At 36.9% G+C, this 19,194-nt stretch overlaps 1 protein-coding gene and 1 long non-coding RNA gene across 2 annotated transcripts in view; one reads left to right on the top strand and one right to left on the bottom strand.

The window, feature by feature from the left end:
- The window catches only part of LOC123864309 (zinc finger protein 704), a 72,668-nt gene that overhangs the window by 44,712 nt on the left and 8,762 nt on the right, over nt 1-19,194 (top strand). The window lies entirely within an intron of this gene.
- Nucleotides 16,596-19,194, bottom strand: part of LOC123864332 — a 23,235-nt gene continuing 20,636 nt past the window's right edge. Inside the window, exons 3-4 of the long non-coding RNA XR_006795750.1 lie at nt 16,641-16,645; nt 16,596-16,606 (exon numbers count right to left, since the gene is read on the bottom strand). This is a non-coding gene — a long non-coding RNA (uncharacterized LOC123864332). The remainder of the gene's footprint in view (nt 16,607-16,640; nt 16,646-19,194) is intronic.

Here is a 19,194-nt window from a genome sequence, read left to right as displayed (position 1 = left end):
TCTTCGAGATCTTGCGGAGTTTCTGCTAAAATAACCACGTCGTCGGCGAACCGTAGGTGTGAGATGTACTCGCCATTAATGTTAAGTCCTCGTCCTTTCCAGTCCAGTGTTTTGAAGAGGTCTTCCAATGCACTGTTAAACAGTTTTGGAGATATTACGTCCCCCTGTCTAACGCCTCTTCGTAAGCTGATAGGTTTGGTCTGCTGAGACTGTATTTGGACGGTCATTGACGCAGAATCGTAAATACATCGTAGCACCTCGATATATCGCCAATCGACCTGGCATCTTTGCAATGATTCCAAAACAGCCCAGGTTTCGATAGAGTCGAAGGCTTTCTCGTAGTCCACAAAGGCAAGACAGAGTGGGAGATTATATTCTTCTGTCTTCTGTATAATCTGCCTTAAAGTGTGTATGTGGTCTACGGTGCTGTAGCCTTTTCGAAACCCAGCCTGTTCTGGAGGTTGGAACTCGTCAAGTCTTCGGGCGAGGCGATTTGTAAGAACCCTCGAAAACAACTTATAAACATGGCTCAAGAGAGATTCTAGTTAGTAGAACAAAACTGTACCTATTCTAAAGCGAAGGTGCCGATTTCCAAAATTTAGTAGTAGGTAACTCAAGCGGTTTTAAAATAATATGCAGGACCATTAGTTGGTACATAAAACTAAATTTCGGCACTAGCAGCTCCCAGGGAGACTTAGGTTCAGAATTCGAATCCTGGCGGTTCCGCAATTTTTGATATGCTACCTATTTAAAAATTATTTAGATAATTCATAAAAAGTATTAAAAAACTAAATTTTTTTTTAATATATTTAGATATACTTACCTTATACCTATTCCACTTACAATAATTTGTGGTATAAATTTTCCTCATAGCAATAATCTTTTTTAAATCAAACATTGAGCAAAGGCAATGTCACTAATATAATTTTACACCATTTATAATATAAATATTACCGACCTATCTACACATCTAATAAGTATCAGCTTACAGTGCAACTGCAGCCAATGTGCAAAGGTACGTAATTTAAGACGGCGTCATTTGCAAAATGACGAACGAGGATTGTGCAGCATTAGTATAATCTTTACCCGGTGTCAGCATGGATTATCGGCCTCAGGGTCGGCGACCTCCCTGCCCGCTCCACACATGTGGACAGAACCAGTTCCTGTGCACCACTTACGGCGCTCCGCCCTCGCTTTGCTTCAAAAAAAGTCACCGATTAACAACATAAGCTCTCGAAATTGTCACAATAATCTCGCGACTTATTCAGACAGACCCACCACAAAAATATTATTTATGAAAGATATTTTTTATTTTTTATTAATTTATTTACATAATTAGGAAAGGCATTTACAGTTAATGTTTTTAGCACCCTGTCTAGTTAGGTTGAATAGGCTAGAGAATGTTCGTGTGGATTTAGTTTTTAAAATTCTCTTTAATCGCTAAAAATGTCTTTGATTTTTCGATATAAAATGCCTAGCCAAAGCCTTGTCACTCTCCAGGTCTTGTCATACATATATTTTATGCAATTCACGTCGATCCATTGCTTCGTTACAGCGTGATTGAAAGCAACAGACAAACATAGTTTCGCATTTACAATACGGGTAGTGATTTTTATGATGTCATACTTGGCTGTATTACTTTCATACAAATGTCGCAGTCAAACCTAAACCTAAAACCTTATGCTACAAAGTATTTTCCTAATATTTAAACAAGGTAACATAAATGAGGGAGTAAGTCCAAGCTACGTTGTGTAAATCCTATGCCGTACAGGTGGTAAGCGATACAAACCTGCCAACCATAAATTATTGTTTACATATCCACAGTCACCTTAGCATAAATTAAGAATTACCTTCGACATTAATTGTTTCAACAAGTAAGTATCTATATGAATAGATGCAAAATCTTTTGTTAACGAGTGTAGGAGTGACGCCAGCTGGCAGACCTTGGGTAAGGACGCGGCTATTATAGCCAAGCAAGGCCTTGTAAGCTTTCTGCATGCAATCTAGGTATGTGCATTTATTGTATTTTTTATCATATTCATTGCATTGTTAGATATAACAGACATTGTTAGAATAGAAACCGAAGTGCAAAAGGACGCGGATCTATTTTTTTTATTTTTTTTTTTCAATGTGACTATGTTAATGGTGCAGCTAGATAATATTCAGGAAATTTTCTGATTTTGAGGAAATGTGAAAGGGCAACACAATTGGAAGACTAGTCTAAAAGTCGTGCGACAAAAACAGATGAAAGTCTGATCAACACAAGTCTCGCTCAAGTTAACTTGTTAATTAATGCTGAAGTTAACAGCTTCCATGTTTTAACATATGTAAATGAAGTTCTTCATTTATATGGCAGCATAATTTGAATTTGCCGCGCACACGTCACAAGTGTCAAGTGTCAACTGTCATTACTACTACAACTATAAACACATTATACATATAATATATTATGTGCTTCATAGACGCGGCGTAGCTGGGAGTAGGCATAACAGTACTCTGATAAAGGAAAATTTGAAATTTTTCACAACAAATTACAAGTTGAATGAGAACATACCTTACTTCAGTGATCCATACTAAATATTATAAATGCGCAAGTGGTCTGTCTGTCTGTCTACTAGCTTTTCACGGCCCATCCGTTTAACCGATTTGCACGAAAGGTACAAGGATAACTTGCATCCCGGGAAAGGACACAGTCTAATTTTAACCCGGAAAATCGAAGAGTTCCTGCGGGATTTTTAAGAACCGGACAAAGTCGCGGGCATCATCTAGCTAGTAGGTACTTAGAATAAAGCTGAAAGTGGTTGTAGGTATGTTGGGTAACTTTAGAGATTACCTGTGGTCTTTGTTTCCAAAATCGTCGTGACGCGAGCCGCCTCCCTCGCTGCTTCATTATCCTTTCCGAGAATGAATTGCCGGTGAAATATCGTGCCTGTTATTGGTAACTGCCATTATACTTGCATTAGTGGTTCCTACGAACTACATAAAATAATGGATCTGCACTTCTATTTACGCGAGCCAATCAAATGCATTTTATCAAGGCTGCAAAAAATACGCAACAAGTTCTAGATTGAAAAGTAATAGAATCATAACTCATAAGAAATAATTGAGGAGCTGGCGAACAAAACGGTACTTCTGATCAAAATATATTTTTTTTAGTTCGGACGTTTTTGAGCCACTGAATACGAACTAATTTCTAAGCAAAATGGCCCAAAACTGTATTGAAATCTAAATTTGTAATTTCGATCACTGAATAGATAGGTACAAACTTGATTCTGAGTTTAATATCGATGATGAGTTTTGCTCAAAATTGCCTAAAATGGTTCTAAAACTGACTCCTAAGTTCAAAATTTCTATCAAAATGGTTTCAACAGATTCCATTTCTATTTGCTCCTCCTGCCTATAAAAAGGTTTGTTAGAAATGAGAGGCGATAAAGAAGTAAAAATACAGAACAAATTTTAAGTAGTACTGTCTGTAAATGACCTGCTCGAACTGCAACTGTACATACTGATCGAAAAACAGAAGACCGCAACTTGGTCCGCTTTTCTTGACAGCTTGGCTTTATGGAGATACCCGCGACTTCGCCCACGTACCTACTGGAATTGCATAAAATACTTGAAATTTGAAACCATACCCATTTGACGTAGGTACATACTCAACAGTCTACACAAACAGTCTCGCGAGTTTTGCAATACCTACTTACTAGGCACAGTCAATATGTCGAAATTAGGCTCATTCTGCAGCTCAAATAATATATTTAACTACCTACGCCTGACTACTAATACCTAATTTAGGCAACATCTCTCTAAATCTTAAACTCTAATTATATCTATGAAATCTTCTAAATATGTGGATGAAATCTTTGCTTTTAGTCCCATGATCTAAAAACTCGGTCGCGCTAAGTTTGCACCTCGCTGGAATGCGGAGCGTCTCCCACTTACCCGCTCACCTCCCCGCGGTCGTCTCGTCACGTCAGTACGGTTCGCATACCGTACCTAAACATCAGTGTGACGTAATCGACACGAGGTGCAAACTTAGCTTGACCGAGTAATAAAGTTTAGTTTACTAACTAATATGCCAAACAACTGCATGAAAGCGCACACGAGACGCGCGTTCTTTTTTTAAATTCATGTAGGTATAGAAGATATCAAAACTATGCATGCTATGTTGATAACGTACAAGTAGGTAGAAGCCGGTAGCACCGCCCCCAGCCTGTCGACGTCGGCTATCATAACAATAGCCATGCAGGCACGTTGCATCAGCGCACGCGCACCAACTGTTCGCCTCGTTGCATAATAATGACCCGCCTTCATTCCTCCTTACTTTATAAAGTTTAAGGAGATCATACACGGCTGTAAAACTCGCCAGAAGCACGTATTTTTTTTTTCAAATGTCCGTCCCGAAAGGTGACCACATTGAGCTCTTAGTATTGACACAATTTCGGAAAATGCATCGAATCAAAGGCCTAAACAGTTGCCACAAAGCTTGGTATCCTGAACAAGGTGAAACGGTACTTCATGTTATAACTCCGCCTCACTCTTTATCCAGGTTCGGTCTGGCGTGGAGTAAAGCTGCCACCCTTGTCAAACATTTGCCCAATGCAGCCGAATTTTGCTCTGACGTCATAGTCATTTTCAGTATTGGTTCGCCCACGAGTCCCGGTCACCCCGTGAAATACAATAAAAAACAACGTGGCAAACCTAGATATCGAGTTAAAATTCTTAATTAGTTAGATTACAAAATTTTGACTAGTGAAAAGGTTGTCAACAAGCATTGAACTCAACCAAAACTCGCAATGAAGAAAATGATCGGCCTTAACTTTTAAAGTACGTAATATCCTCGTAAACAACCTTACCTTGCAGAGTATTATACGGAAATGTCATATCAGTTAAATGGCGATAAGGAAAACCACGAGGCAGAATGACGCCTGCAGCTATAAAGAAAGCACGAAGTACGAACAGTGGCACGTGTAAACATCGGGAGCACGTACTATAAAATAAAAAATCTAAAAATTGCTTAATATTGCGACTTCTAATAACGTCTAATTTATGTAAATTAGCACACAATTATAATATAAGAAAATTAAGATAGATAATAATTTGTTCCTCAAAAGATAATAATTTTATTACATACGACGAAGTATGTACCTACTATTTCAGTTGTTTGGTCAAATATAGTAATGGCTATGTAATGCGATTATACAGTGTAGGTACGTAGTCGCTGATTTGCACGCGGAAACTATAGAGCGAGGTCGTCACCAACTGCACTGTTATTTATCGCAAAATAAAATGACTAAGTAACAGTACCTCTACCTATAAACCGCTGGACCGATTTCGACAAAATTTGGTAACTAGATTAGTGCATCCTGGTGCCGTCCCACCAGGAAAACTTTTCCCAGAAAATCAAAGAGTGCCCACGGAATTTTTTTTAAACATAAATCCATACGTACAAAGTCGACATAATCTAAATTTTATTCTATAGGTACTTAGTCAAATTGTTAAATGTAGTTTAGTGATATTATGTTGTGGCAGGGATAATCTCTGGAACTAATAATAATCCGATTCTGAAAATTCTTTTACTAATAGATAGAGCTACATCGTCCCCGACTGCTAAATATGGGCTACAAATTATATATTTTTTACAATAATAAAGAATGACAATACTGAATGATGAATTTAATTTAATAACCACGGTTGTGTAAAGAAATAACATTATAATAACATATTATAGTTATAATAAGTAGATATTTTAAAAAGCTTTTAACTTTCAAAAAGAAAGCTGCACTAAATAATAACAAATTATACAGTAGGAAAGCCCCTTAGGAATGCCTATAAATAATCTTAGAGTCTAGAATAAATTTTGCTGATATCTGCAACAGGTTTTCAGGGCACTCTGAGCTCCTAGCATCAGCTACAAACAGGAACATAAAACATATGTTATGTTAATTTAAGATAAATGACTTGACAAAAAGACAAATGGATAACATTTAAATGACATTTTAGAAACATTTTGCATCCAGACAATAGTAAAATACTTCAAACATTTTTACTCTTTGGACGTTTGGAATATCTCTGAAGACAGGTAAATTATTACCGTTCGAGATACAAGCTACTTTTGTAATTCTTTCTTATGTGTATAGTGTATACTTTTTATAAATATACATACCACAAAAGCTTTTTATAACAAGTGTAAATTAAAAATTTATAACACCCCCGACAAGTGAAGGGTACACTAACTAGAAAAGAGCTGATAACTTACAAACGGCTGAACCGATTTTCTTGGATTATAGCTAAGAACACTCTCGATCAAGCCACCTTTCAAACAAAAAAAAACTAAATTAAAATCGGTTCATTAATTTAGGAGCTACGATGCCACAGATAGATACACAGATACACACATCAAACTTATAACACCCCTCTTTTTGGGTCGGGGGTTAAAAATAGATAAGTACATGGTTTATAAGTAGAAAAACTGTACGAACATTGAGAAGAACAATTCGTAGATCCCAGCTGATGACGTCAATGTGCGTGTTACGTTGAATGTCGTGTTATCGCCGTGAACTGATAAAATATAAGCCAATTGTTATCGGGAGAGACCGCGAATGACTTCCGCGTCTGTTCAGGGCCAAGCGTAGATAATTAATTCGCCGCTTCTACGAAACCATATTTTAATATATTCTGTGACGAAAGTAACTAACTCACTTTGATGTTATTTACCTATAAAAATTCCCTAAGGAAACAGTAATAATTTTATTTACTATCTAGGTAAGTAATCATTTAAATTGAAAGTTTCGTAATAATATACGTGAAACAAAATATCAAATGATTTGTAAATTACGGGAACATCGTGTTCTATCTACAATATTCCTATCTAAGTTTTAGATAAACAAATGATAAGACGTATGTGGAAGGCAAGGGCGCTCCGCTGTCGCTAGCGAAGCTCACGTGAGCGAAGATGCTGCCACGCACGCCAGATACTTGTGACAACCTAGACAAATACAGTAGAAGTATGAACAGGCTTCTATAGGCCTTGGCTTAACAAGTATTTGCTATCTAGATTTTACCACACGACCAATATGTACCTGAAATTGCTTACAGTTTAAAACCCTGAAACTTGTGTGATTTACATTGCCTATACATATTTGCCTATTCTATTGTCTATTACAAGGTCAAGATAGCAAAAAATTATGTAACTGTGGCCATTGTCCCGCTGCACTGGTTGCCTTACATTCAATCGGTCACTTCACCAGTCTTTGCGCATCTCACTCCGTTATAAATTACAATCGGCTGTTTGCGCAAAAAACTAACATTTGTGTTTTTGTCTCTGAATTTTAGTTTCAAGGTTTATACGATATTTCTTTGTGGCTTGGATTGCTAGCGTATTTCTACATAACGAATCGAGCTGCGGCCTTCGCGGTCTATATTTAAAACGCGGAAGACATTGCGATACTAGAAGCGCACAGATCACTCCCCGCTCCGCAAACAGTTAGGTGTAAATGGCAAGCGCGTAATGGTCGTGCGCGAACGCGCAGTGCGCACTCGTAGCTTGCACCTATGGAAAGCCCTCCACGTTTTGCGCGCATGAGCATCCGCTGCCTGATTACTATATTTTTAGAGTTCCGTTATAACATAAAGAACCCATAAGAAAATTTCGTAAAGTCCGTCTGAACATCTCTGTATTAAGCTCATAGCCATTTCTTTCAGAAACTATTAAAGCTGAAAAATAGAATTTTGTCACAGTTATAGAAACCGCTACATGGACGTGGGTTCTTATGTTCTTATTAGAAAAACTTTAGGAGTAACTCCTAATCATGGAAGATGAAACGGAAAAAAATTGGCAGTCTCCCTTGAGCAGCCTATAATATTTAAGGTTTCATAAACAATAGATACCCACTCTAAAGAGTCAGCTTTACGTGAGTTGAATATCTAGCCATTTTTTCATTGTACTTTGACCTCTATTAGTATGATCGATGACCATAATTTAACTGGCTACGTCATTTGTAAATACATACTATAGCAACTCATAGGTAATTTTTATGAGCATTTCTGGGCGTAAAATGTTTGCGGTAGCAAGCAACTTCTGGTTATGGGATAAGTTAGTTATCCTACGTTAATAACGACTTCCTCTTAGTAAATATATAACGCATAGTAGCTAGGTACTTATTCCGCATTGTTTACCGATTTGCAGTAACATCGGTGTTTGCATAAATTAAAAACCTACTGTTAAACTTCGAACATTAATTAGACTTTAGCAGCAAAGGGGAAATCCTAACTGTTTTCTTCCTCTCCTAGATAAAGAAAAAACGTTAAGCCTACGATGTCAGATTTTTTTTCAGCCACATGCGTGAACGTTACATGTGTTTTTTAACCGACTTCCAAAAAAGGAGGAGGTTCTCAATTCGTCGGGATCTTTTTTTTTTTTTTTTTTTTTTTTTTTTTATATTTTTTATGTATGTTCCCCGATTACTCAAAGACCCCTGGACCGATTTGGAAATTTTTTTTTTTTTGTTTGAAAGGATATACTGTGCAGGTGGTCCCATATAAATTTGGTGAAGATCTGATGAATACCTTCGGAGATGAAGAACAGAACTCCTCAATGGATAGGAGCAAATTGCTCGCGATCAGTGTAATAGCTTAGTAAACAGTAGGGTTTTAACTGGGCACAGCATATTATAGTACAGTGGGGCCACTAAAAATTGTGAAATAAAAAATTTTCAAAAGAAAAATAAAACCGACTTCAAAAACGACAAACACTAAAAAGTAAAAAATAACTTTTGTTTAGCTACACGTGTAATGCACCTAGGTATGAAGTCGGGCGAGCTTCACTCTTGGATTTCTAATTTTGTTTTAATATGCTCGCTCGACTTCTTACCTAGGTGCATTACACGTGTAGCTAAACAAAAGTTATTTTTTACTTTTTAGTGTTTGTCGTTTTTGAAGTCGGTTTTATTTTCAACATAACATTGCATTCGAGTGAACATCGTTTATTTTCAGTCGAATGCTCATGTATAAAAGTTCGCTATTTAAACTGTAACTTTGTTATTGAAACTAAATTGCTTTACGTTACGTGATGTAATAAGTCATCACTATTACACAACTGCTAATTTGCCTAATGAATACTGAACAAGATAATAAATATTCAAATCGCACTTTAGTTGATTATATATCCATATCTTACTTATGTATTCGTACCTGTTCCATGTGGGTGGAAACACCTGCAATATTTTACATACAAAACTGAAAAAATAATCGCAGTAAATAAATTTATAATTTTCTAATTGTAACCTGGTTGTATTTTTCTATAATAGACTGGACCTACGATTTCATTGAAATCTTAAAAAATGGAGAAGCTCTTGTAAAAATGATGATTCCAAATTTTAATAACGAGTTGAAGTTAACGAACTGGTTTGTCTTAACTGAATGCATATTCAATTCAAATTATTGTTATAACCCAAAACCCAGTAAAACAGGACGCGAAAAGCGAACGATACCTACCTACATTATATTTTATCAATGTGGGTCGCCTTTCTAGGTCGCATACACTTGATGCGTCTCTGCATAAAAACACTGGAATAATAAAATAATCTACAATCATTATATAATTAGTAATAATTAATAATAATTTTATTAAGACAGATCTCTTTTTTACAATAATACTAAAAGCTAGTCTTATCTACTCTACAAATCATGCCCGCGTGGAATGGTGCCAAGAATACTGGATGCATTTCCGCGCTGGACAGCCAGGCAGATCCTTTGCGCAAGAATGAGCCAGCCCTTCGCCAGATGAGACTATTACCCACTAAGACTCTATGGCCCCAGGATCTCCACAGCAATCGGAACAAAAAAATAACTCTCGATAAGAGAGGCATACTTATTTACGCCGCTTACCGGTTTCAGCCATTTCTGCTGCGGCTCCCGGACTTGATGCTGTCTCCCTGACACGGGACCAATGTATCAACGCACATTGCGTCCCACATTAGGGTCCATCCCCGTTCCCAGGGAACCAGTGTCAATCCATCAGATCTCTTGCCATCATCCCGACTAATCCATTCCGGCTCAGTGAGTGCAGGAATGTCTATGGTGACAACTGACAAGGGTCCTTTTGATCTCTAGCCTACCAGCACTTTTTTGGCAAGAGAGTCCATGGATTTTAAATTTCAATCATCAATTAATATGACAACATCTGTGATGATGAAACAGTGGTGTTCCCAATCTGAGACCAAGAGCCACACGAAAACTTTGGTTATCTAAGTGTACCGAGATTTTGGATGGCAAGGCACAACCGGTATGCAAACTATCTCTATGCCTGCCTACCTCTCCAATTACTTGAAAATAGATAAATCGGATGGACCTTTACGAAACTCTTAGAAGCTCTTTGATTTTCTGGGATAAAAAGTAGCCTGTCCCTGTCTGGGATACAAGCTATCTGTATACCAAATTTCGTCAATTTCGGTTAAGCAGATAGGAAGTGAAAAGGTATCAGACAGACGCATTTATCTTATTAAGTATGGATTATTAATTACATCATAAAGTGTAATTACGATGTCATTGTTAATAGGCGTTGCAGCATAAAATCTGTACCTAGTTACAGAAATCGACTTGTTCGATAATTATTGATCGAATGAGTAACTGGAACGGCAGCTGTAATAGCTTATTCAAGTACTGTGGGATCGTGTTGTGCAATAGCGAAAATAGGTTACATCCATACAAGCGACCTAGATACGGCGATTGCATTAGCCTAACCAAGTCCTTTGTGTTCGAGCGACGCGCGCTGATATAGGTAGTAACCAACTACCAACCTACTATTTAAATAATGGAACCTATTTGATTATACAATTTACATGTTCAAATAAACATGTGCTTTACTGGTGCACGATATATACATCGCGTAGGTACCAGTATTATTCCAAAGGGCGAAAAAAATACATTTTTCTAGTTTACGGCTTCAGTAGAAAGATGGTGTCGCGGTGGTACGCGCGAACTTCAGTTTTGTTGTCGCTCTGTCTCGCTCTTCAGGTCATCGCCCGACACACCACACGACTCCCTCGTTCTAATAACCCTGTGCATATCGGTAGCTTGATACATTATCGTTTTGGTGGTAAATGATCCTTCGATATGAAATTCTTCCAAGCGTAAGGTTCGATGTAAATTTAAGCACATGGCGTGATGCGTGTGGGCGTTAAGTTCACACACCCTATCCCCACGACCTTGGGGCGGTCAAACACACCGTCCTAGCAGGCAATGACCACAGTATGATAAAAAGAGAATCTTGTTTTGTTTCGGCTATATTGACTTCGTCGACATTGATCGCACAAGGCAATTAAGTGGTTTGCACAATTAATAAGAGCAGAGGAAGTGTTTAGCTTGCGTGCGACACGGCATTGGGTGTAATTAAATAATTAATAGGTACTCATTGTTGCCGTTGATAATAATAATTCCGTAGCGACATTTTAACCCGACCTTAATATAGGCATTATGCGACAAGGAACCCCTATTGGAAAGACGGGTATCTATTTAGAGTTCAAATATTTTAAAAGAATGTGGTGTAATGAGTAAGGTAATTAATGTCTTATAAGAAATCTTAGAAAGTAACATAGAGCAACGTAGCTGGCACCCATTTAATACAAAGAATCGTCATAATAACATATTGCTAAGGGGCGCACAACGAACGGTAACAAAGTGCAGAATTAGATTGGCAGCTCTATTTTTCTTAACATATACGCACGTCTCGAGGATCAGTCGGCGGATAGGTGGAGCCAATGCGTTTTTTTAACCGGCATCGACAGGGCATTGACACCGGTGCCGGGGCACTGCCCGTTCTTGACAGTTCAAATGTTTACACTTTACATCTCGAAGGATCACTTGCTACTCACTTCAACTGATTCCGAATCAGGAATTTACTTTGCGCCTACGGCTACGGTTGAGAACAGAACATTAATTACTGGTTACGGTTACCATAACATCATTTGAACTTTACTTTTCTCCTAGTCAATTAAGATACCTTTCGTGTATATCTGAGTAAATAACAATCTATTGCTACCCTTTTAATGAATTGTGATTTGTATATCTAATATTGATCCTTTGCGCTGTTTCAATTTCCATGTTTTAATTTTTTAATCTCATCGCCCATTTATTTATAATTTTTTAATGTAAGTACAATGTTGATACAAAGAAATCAATCACTTTTCTGTCATTACATTCACAACATTCTCGTTTCGGAGTTATACATCGCGTTTCCTACCAAAGTAGTCTATGTATAGCCAATGAATTTGATAATGTATGATAATGAAGTCCATAGTCATTAATCTATTCGAAAACAATATTTAGTGACAACTTAGGTAGCTACCTTTATGCGGCGGCGTATATTACCGGCGGGAACAATGGCTCTGCGGGTTCATCAGACGCGATAATGAGTGGTCCTACGGGTTCAACAAACTTTCCATTTTACAAGTCAAATAAACTTTATGCGACAGCAGATCTGTAACATCGGATTCCACGAATACAACGCACCAATAAATTGCGTAGTTTTATGGCTTGAAGAGCAGCCAAATATCGTCGCGAGAGTTGCAAAATTGCTGATCGTTTCGCATTGGACCAGATTAAAAGTATTTAAGTTTAACAACAACAGTTTAATCTGCAAATAGACAGGTATGTATCTAATTGCGAATCAGTATCGCGGGCATGTTGGAGGTAGTTCTGAGTGCGTCGTTTGAAGAAAAAGTGAAATTGTAACAAGTCAGAACCAGCCGAGGTCGGTGACCAGCAAGGCGTCTCTACACCGATTGGCGGCTGCCCCGCTAAGCTGATTCATCATTACTGAGTCCTCAGCACCTCACTAAACTACGCCAGGGCCTCTGACTCATATTATGCAGTGTTTTATCACGATTTTCGAGCGAGCCATACCTTAAAGTTTTTGTGTTTCGCCCTTATAAATTGACGTTTCGTTTGAAGGGAAGGTAGATATTTACTATCTGTTTATCTTTTATCTTAAATTGGTACTTTTAAAACGTAAGGATTCTTGCTTTCTTGCTTGCTCTATAATTATGAAATTATGACCAGAAGAAAATTATTAGTAGTCACGTTTTAGGTCAAAAACTTATCTAAGTAGTGTATAAGTACCTACTGCCTTATTCAACTTATTGATATATAGTTTTACTTAAAGCTAAAGGAAACAAAGAAAGTTCATTTAAATTTTTAACAAATAAAGCGTTAGGTATATAGAAAATATTACAGTAGGTAGTTCGTCCATACAATACATTTATAATCTTCATACCTACTATATTATTCGTAGTCTATAAATATGTATACTGGTATAAAAGAATAAACTAACTAACAGACAGCTCAAACCGCCTTGGTCATGAAACTTGAGATTTTGCATGGAGGTAAGGAAGGATTTTTCATAAACTCCAGGCAAACCCGGGACGGCTGAGCTAATGGCTGAATAAAACTAGCAATTTTAGCTTCCTACTTAGTAACTCGCTTCATTTCTGAGAACGAGATGAGGCAAACGAACGCGCGGAGTTTCTTGCTACGGTACTCTTCATGTGTTTATTGTACCTTGTACTGTCATAGCACAGTATAAAGAGTGACACAGTAGTCTGACGCCTTTGATCTCGTAGTAAATGACGAATACGACGACTCTTCTACATACTGCCTTAACTAAGTGAGCCAGTTTGGGTCACTCCTAACGATTGCTCTGAATCCTAGACGGCTTCGTCGAACCTCTGTATGTTTATGTTATCACATGTTACTCTGTAGTCATAGGCAGAAAAACAAGAACCGCGGGTGCATTTCTCGCGGGACAAGGGGGGATGTTTGGTTCGGAGTTCGAAGCTTCCGCTGCCGCACCACCTGTAGGACTACAATGCATGTGTTCTTTTATTATACATTTTATAGTCATATATGTAGTTATGCCATACTTACCTATCTGCATAGTACCTACCAATTAACAACAATATGCAATCAGATAAATAACCGTTTGTGTTTTATAAGACTTATTTTCAATTTTTTTTATTTGTAGTGTAAGGTTATTTTTAAAAATTGATTTGAGTTGTCAAAAATAATATAAAATTATTAATTTATCTAATGCAGGTAGTTTGATAAAATCGATATTTGGCTCATTCGATGTCATACAATCTGTTACTAGGAGGCCGACAAGATTGAACTTGCATAAATACGGGTGTTTCGAAGGTTTTAATTCAGTCTCCTTCCGAGATTCGGAGCGATATCGCATATTTTCGGTATTTGGATTGTGAACTGAATAATTAGATGTTGTGATAGCAATCACGCTCTAATTAAATTATTTATTTTGGCATTAGTTTGTTTAGATTAAAACTCTCGGATAACCTCTACACATTGAACCTGATGTTTTTTGTGTTGGTTTGAGAGGACATTCCAATAATTCGATAAAAATATTTAAATAATACCTGCTTTTCTGAGTGACGCCAATAATTCAGAAGCGGGACGTGTCTCACGTTGTCTTAATTTTGTTTTGGTATCTTTTTGTAAACAACCCACATTTGATTAAAATTTTTATTGAGTTTGATTTGGTGATTAAAATTTTTAGTTTTTTTTTAAGAATTTAGTCTTTTGTGAAGTGGAAAGTAATTTGCAATAAGTGGTTCAGATTTTGTATACATCGAATGAGAAGTTAGTCGTTTGGATTTATTGTTGGCTTGATATTAAAACTGAGAGTTCGGCAGTTCAAGGGTAGGTTTTAATGATTTGACGAAGGGCAGGATAGCCCATGATTTGGATTTGACTTAGGGCAAGGAAGCCCGCGACTGACATGACAAGATTGATTAGAAACACGAGGACGTGTTAAATTCAGGACGGCCGAACTGTAAGGTTATTTTTAAAAATTGATTTGAGTTGTCAAAAATAATATAAAATTATTAATTTATCTAATGCAGGTAGTTTGATAAAATCGATATTTGGCTCATTCGATGTCATACAATCTGTTACTAGGAGGCCGACAAGATTGAACTTGCATAAATACGGGTGTTTCGAAGGTTTTAATTCAGTCTCCTTCCGAGATTCGGAGCGATATCGCATATTTTCGGTATTTGGATTGTGAACTGAATAATTAGATGTTGTGATAGCAATCACGCTCTAATTAAATTATTTATTTTGGCATTAGTTTGTTTAGATTAAAACTCTCGGATAACCTCTACACATTGAACCTGATGTTTTTTGTGTTGGTTTGAGAGGACATTCCAATAATTCGATAAAAATATTTAAATAATACCTGCTTTTCTGAGTGACGCCAATAGTAGCTTATTCTACTTATCGGTATTACGAGAGTTCAAGGTTCAAAATTATGTAGGTATCAAGATAAGTAAAATGTCTCTTGATAATTATTTATCAGATTATCCGATACTTATCAAACAGATGTAAACCTACCAACCGGCATGAAACTCGAATAGAATAGAATATATTTTTATTCAATAAATTTTTCACTGGTTCGGATTTCGGAATGCTGTTTCTACTGTATAATATTGTTCATATAATATTGTGTGGATCTGGGATCCCCAACCTCACTTCATGAAGCCCTCGGCAACCTGGGCGGTCTACTTGGCTTCTGGAGCGAGCTTGGATGGCTGGAGTGAAGACTTCGGCGGGGAGGGGCAACGCACGCACAACAGACGGAAACGTTTAAGTGCGGAAACCAGCCCAGAGAGAAGAAGAAGAAGAAGATTGTGTGGAACTAGCAAGTCTTATGACTTAATTATCAACATTTGCTTATTTATTATTCTCTTTTTTATGGCTATTTGTAATATCAAACCAGTACAGTGCACTTCACCAGCTCTATCTTCGAAAAGGAAGCACGAAGATGGGCCGGTAAAAATACACCAATTTTCTTAATGCTTTGTAATAGAAGGCTTAAAATTCGAAATGCTAATTTATTTATCAAGATAAATATAGGTTGATAATAACAAAAATATTTTTTGTTAGTAGGTAAATCAACATTTACGTTCAAGCGACCTAATAAAATCCTCAGCATTTCTTCTTACAAATGCAAACCACAATAAAATAATTATAAAGTTCTTAAAATCACCAAAGAGACCTCTCTTTGGTAAAAGAGATAGGTAGATTTTACAGGAAGTGAATTAAAAAATTGGTAACATTTCCTCTATCAACAAAACACTTGATAAAAGTTTTGTCGACGCGGCTAGTTATTATGGGTTGGCTCATGGATGGGATAGGGTAGCGAGCAGCGGCGTAGAGGCTCAGTTCAGTGACCTGCGCGCGAAGCCCCCTATTCACGGGGTGCAAGAAGCATTCGATGTGCATTGTTTTCTTTGGTTATAAATATAATGCCATCTCATTTTTATCCAATAGGTAACTCAGATTATATTCAAAGAGTATCTTTGTCGAATACTTTTAAAAACAAAAAATAAGCTCTGTAGTAGCACAGTTTTACCACTGCACAATAAGTACCTAGGTTTAATAACATTTAAAAGCCTAATTAAATATACCTACGGTCATAGACCTATAATACTCACCTACGGTACTAATCATTTATTATTCTTTTCCAAAAACATGCTGATTTGGCATTTCTAGCTATTAGCTATTATTGGCTGGTAGCTATTAGCGTAGAGATATGTATCTATGTCTGTACAGAAATAATGACGAATGTTTACTTAATCTTGATCTAAAACAATTTCAGTAATGCAATAAATTATGCTTTGTTCCTTTGTTTATCTCGAATATTTTATTTGTTATGTTGTTAAAGGCTTTGTACAGAGGTATGATGTACCTATCATAAATATGCATAGTTAAATAACCTTACTTAAATCATAGCCCAGTCGAAATAGATATTCAAGTTTACAATAATTCACATAGAGCTGAAAATTTGTACGAATGTTCTCAATGAAATGTGAAAGTCCCCATCGATCTAGCATTTGCAAAAAAAATATTCAAGGTCAAAGTTCGCAATTATTTTTTTATTTATTTATTAGGTTTTTGCGTTTTTTAGACAAACGATAAGTTTCATCTTAAAAATTCGTACAATTTTACAACTCTATACGAATTAATGTAACTTTGCCCCAATTTATTGAGCTAAATTGAGCGGGCTATCACTAAGTAATTAGACAGAAATCTCAGAAGGAAGAGCGAAAAATTAATAATATGCATGGGTAAATTTGTTTATAGCGGAAACGTCTTTATTTAGTCTTATTTTCGTAAGCAAATCTAGGCATAAAAGGTTTTGTTTGTAAACTCTTTAGGTTCGGTTCGTTGACAAAGTTTGTTTTGAAATTCGAGGCGTGCGCTGCCACGTGAGATGTGGCGACCTAGCTTCGCCTTCTTCCTGTCCTAAACAGATAAAGTAGGTAGGTACCTACCTATGTGCGAAGCGAGTAGGTACCTAGTCTAAAACAATCTGAAATTGCAATTACTTACCTAAAATACTACTTCACAAAAAATTTGACAAAACTGGTACTTTTAAGTTTATCAACATAAATTATGAACTCAAGTCGCACTAAGAAACCAACTAGGTAGGAAATACCTACCTACAGGTCTTTATTATATCAAACGACCGTCAATGTCGATTCTTAGAAACCTATTATAAGTGACTTCAGTTTTCATTTTGGAAAATAACCAACTTTGGTAGAGCCTAGAGACGCAAGTAGTTCAACGGTTAGCTTTGTGGACATCCGCAATTGGTGGAGGCCTGAGGTATGGATGTTGCATAATTAACGGCAAGTGCTGTCCACGTTTATTCCTACCACAGATTGCATAAAAAGACCGCTAGGAACTAGAAGCTACCGCCGCGTCATACACTATTCAAACATTCAAACCCATGGCGTCTTCCTCGTTCCCTCTACAGATAGAGCGGGATGCCATCAAAACAACTTATCTAGCAGAGTTGCGTTAAAGTAAATAAGGAGAAGGTCACTTAAACGAAACAGACTTATGTGCATTAACGCGCTAAAGAGAGATGCAATGAAAACAAATCAATAAGCCATCTCGTTTCGCCAAAGAAAGAGACAGCGCAATAACAAACCGGCATTTAATGCCGGATTGCATATACACCAATACACGCTTAAAACCAAATGAAAACCTTGATAACAAACAATATAATATAATCTTCTACAATAATAACAATTTCGAAACGCAATAACTACGTCGAAGGAAGATCCTGTTGCGTTGTAGATATTTTTTATCTCTGCCATAGAGACATAATATTAAAGGCAAACAAATACAATATGACCCCTTGAGAAAATAGAATTATTACGCTACCTAAATAAAATGTTATTTTCATAGTAAGATTCTACCGTACCGTGGCATACAGGTACGTACACGATATACTCTTACTACAGTACACACATACGAGTAGGATTTAGGTAGATACCAGTCAGTATGCTAAACCCATAGATAGGTAAACCGTAAGCCATGCCTTACTTAATGATAACTTTAAGTAAGTAGAGCAATAATAAATTAATTTAAACACGTGTTTAGTAAAATTTACTTCGTAAAATAGATACTTATGTTCTGTATCATTAAAAGTTAAATAATGCAGTCGTACCTATAGTATGGTATAGCGTTAGTTTATATGTATAAAGAATCCGTTGCCAACCACCCTCTGGCCACGACCTTTTGTCGACTGTTCAGCCCCCCTCCACTGGGGCTACACGTGTCTGGCTTTTTCCGCAACTTTCTGCTTAGCAACGTTGCAGTCGATTTAAATCTTCAATCAATTGAGGCACCAACTTGATTGAACCAACACCCACCAATTGAACCAGAGACACCTTTGCAATGCTGTATATGCCCATCATTGATAGATGTAATGGTAGGCTAGTTTTATTTTTAACCTAATTAAGTAACTTATTGTCTGCGTTCTGCTGCTACCTATACTCAGGTACATGAAAGAAAATCTTTAAGCACCGAAATTAATTAAATTCACTCAAAAACTCTTACACAGTAAAAAAAAAACGATTTTCTTACCACTTATTAAGGTGAAACCGCGATCGAATATAAAGCTTTAAAAGTTTCTAATTGAATCGATAGGAGCATAATAAGCAGATAGTATTAAGAAGAAGTCATAAAAGGCTTGAGCAAAGTTCGAGCTGCTATGAGATGGAATATGTAGAACTTCCATTTAAGTTGCCTCGTGTTCGCTCTTCGGCTAACTGCCACGAGCTGTATAACGTCACTAGCAAACATAGCTTCTGTACTACATCCAACTGCACTAAA

Source organism: Maniola jurtina, chromosome 4 (assembly GCF_905333055.1).
Source record: "Maniola jurtina chromosome 4, ilManJurt1.1, whole genome shotgun sequence".
Classification (NCBI taxonomy): Eukaryota; Metazoa; Arthropoda; class Insecta; order Lepidoptera; family Nymphalidae; genus Maniola; species Maniola jurtina.
This window is presented reverse-complemented; position numbering and strand designations above follow the sequence as displayed.